Genomic DNA, 3,150 nt, shown 5'->3' on the forward strand with positions numbered 1-3,150 from the left:
CTCTTTATATATCTCAGCTGCCCGGTGTCGTAATCCGTCTCCATTGGCTAAGATTGCAACAAAAGGCTTTTAGGTCGGTCACCAAGTCAAGAGGGACAGAGCGAAGGGAGGGTGCAAGCACTGTTATGAGAGTATAAATGTTTTTACAGTGAACAAACAGTGCCTCATATTAGAGATATAGCCCAATTAGGTTATTAGGATGATGACATGCATTGTAGCTCTCTGTGCCCTGTTGTTAAAAGGGTTTATTGTGGTTTAACATTTTAGAAAGCTGGAGGAATTCTCTTTCATTATCCACACTTTGCCCCAAATCGTGCACATCCAAATATTATTAGTATATTTTAACAGCATATGCATAAATAAATAAATGTAGGCTTATGATGAATCTTGTATTAAATGAAGATTATTCAAATGTTGCAGATTTTATCCACATAAGGGATTCATGAGGGTCAAAATCCCCACATATCCAAAATAATAACAGGTCATATTAAAAACTGCACAATCTATAACGCATAATAGCTTTTTCAAGACAGCTGAATCTTGTAAGAACAATGAAGGGCTGACATTTAACATCCCACACTAAAGGATTTTGCAATTATGCAGCAACTGCAGTGAACTCCTGTGGGTCTTGGCATCACGTAGGCTGTGGTGAAATGTTAGGCGAATCAAACAATCTAACCCCATACAAGAAACTATGGAAATATGTAGTTTTCATTGATCTGTGTGGGCTTCATGAAAGTTGAACAGTTTTCCACAATTGCCTACAAGTCTCCCTTGGCAGAGCATCACTGACCCACTAGTGTCATCTGCTGGAGGAACACAGAGTTGCAGCCGCAGAAAATATGGTCCAGTTATTATTTTAACATGTGCAGCATCTTTAAAACTACACTGAAACCAAGGAACTCATACAACTTACACCTCAGGCTCTTGAAAGCATTAAAATTTTATGGTTTGGATACTAAGTGGATGATATGAAAATAAAATAAGATTTCTAAGATGTTTTAATACACTGTATAACTTTCTTTTAACCTCTTGAGACCCTGTGTGTAGATATGGGGATGTATTTTGGGAGATTACTGCTGTTGTATTAGTTTATGTGCCAACTAGTGGCAGCGAAAGCATAATACACTGATCAGTGTAAAAACATAAACAAACACAAGATGCTGTCAAGTTCAGTCATCTTTAGTCAAATTAAAGATAGCAGTGAACAAGGTATAAAACTTATTATGGATAAAGTTTATTGTAGATACCAAATTTGACAACTTTAAGCAATAGTAAGCAGCTGGAACACTGCTAATGATTTTTGGACAGTAGCACATGAGGATTAAATCATTGTGAACATGTACAAATCATATTGAACACCTCACTGCAGAGAAAAAATATCTTCTGAGAAATCTATACATGCATTAATCATGTGGCAATACTAATATGAGGGACACACTGATCCTAAAGACAAAATGGACAGTCCTAGTGTTGAGTATGGAGCAAGGAAAATGCACCGAATGTCAAAATGTAAAAACAAAAAATTCAATGTTTTTAGCTTTGTTGCCTTGTTAGGTACAGAAATATACAGTTCTACGCACAGGTGACACAGTGGTAGTAAAACTGTTAACCCCAAAATAAAACACAATAATTACTTGTTTTTTTTATTATCAGGTGCCTCTAATGCTGAGGAGTAGATGCATACAATATAGCACTCTTCTCTTAGATCTTAGCAGGGTTGTGTGAATTCATGCATTAATGTCTGAGAAACACTGGTTTCCAGAGTTCTTTTTTTGGGGAATAAATATTCAGTCATGGATTAGAAAATGAAATGGATTACAATATTCATTCAATGTATCTGCATTAACGAAATATAGTTTTAAAGTAAACAACTAAGAATACTGAAATCAGACATCATTTTACAGAAAACTTTATCTCTGAACATGTTTCATCTGCTTTAAAGATGGACAGTGTAAAACACTCACCAGTTTCATCAGCTTATACTGTAAATGCCTCTTGATTCTTGGACACCAAGACTTTCTTCATTTGGAAGCCCCATCGCTTGAGTCTGAGATTAAGGCTTCAGGAGCAGCTGAACCTCTGAGCACCAGTCCAGTCGACTAATGCTGATCCTCCACCTCCATGATTACACACAAACTCCACTGATTCTCGGATTGTGTTGATACTGATGATGATGCCATGGAACAAACACAGACGTGACATCTGGTATATGAATCTGTCCTTGTATGATTTATTCAAATAGATTATGTACTTTAACTCCAGTATATTCACTGTTTGTTTCTTTGTGTTGCTTTTTATTCTCTCTCTCTTTTTATTTATATATACAGATATTTTACTTTATTTCACAACAACAGAGGAGAAAAACAGGAGATGGGATGACATGTGAGCACTGGTTTGTAATATTCTTCTTGTTTACCTGAATAACAAACATATTCAGTGGTTTTACCAGAGGTTTAGGTCTGTAAAGAACTATTTTCAGGATGAGCTTTACTGCACAGTAAGGCATGAAGAGGCATGAAGAGTATTTAAATTATGAAGAAAACAAATTTAGAGATTTCTTCGGCTAACAGGCTTTGTCCAGATGTGAACTACTTTGCACCTCCAGTATAAATGTATACACAAGAAAGTCATAACAGTACAATTAAACAGTGTTGTTAAAATTAAACAATTGTTTAACTAAGAAATACATTTAGAATATTAATTACTGAAGAGCAATATGATAAGGCTTAAAGTCTAAATTTTGACACTGGGCTCTTTCACAATCACACCTAAAGTATAAAGTATTTAAATAGACATTATGCAGTTTTTTACTATTATACAAGATGTTTTGGGATTCATATTACTCCTGTATTAAAGTCTTTGTAAATGCCAATGTTGTCTGTGTTCAAGGTTGAACTGATTTCAACTACTTCACATAATGTTATGTAGTTTAATACAGCAAATTCATCATATTCAGTGAGGTTATTATATGTCTGTAGTATTAGTGTGAGAACCATGTATTTCTAAAAAGTCAATTTTTCATACGGTCAGAAAAACAGCCGTTTCAGTTTGTACAGGTCTGAGTATTGAGATTCACTACTTTTATATGGTGTGGTATGGTTTCATATAAATGTCAATGCTTAAGGAGTAAATCTAATCAGTGTCAGT

This window comes from Sphaeramia orbicularis, chromosome 5 (genome assembly GCF_902148855.1).
Source record: "Sphaeramia orbicularis chromosome 5, fSphaOr1.1, whole genome shotgun sequence".
Taxonomy (NCBI): Eukaryota; Metazoa; Chordata; class Actinopteri; order Kurtiformes; family Apogonidae; genus Sphaeramia; species Sphaeramia orbicularis.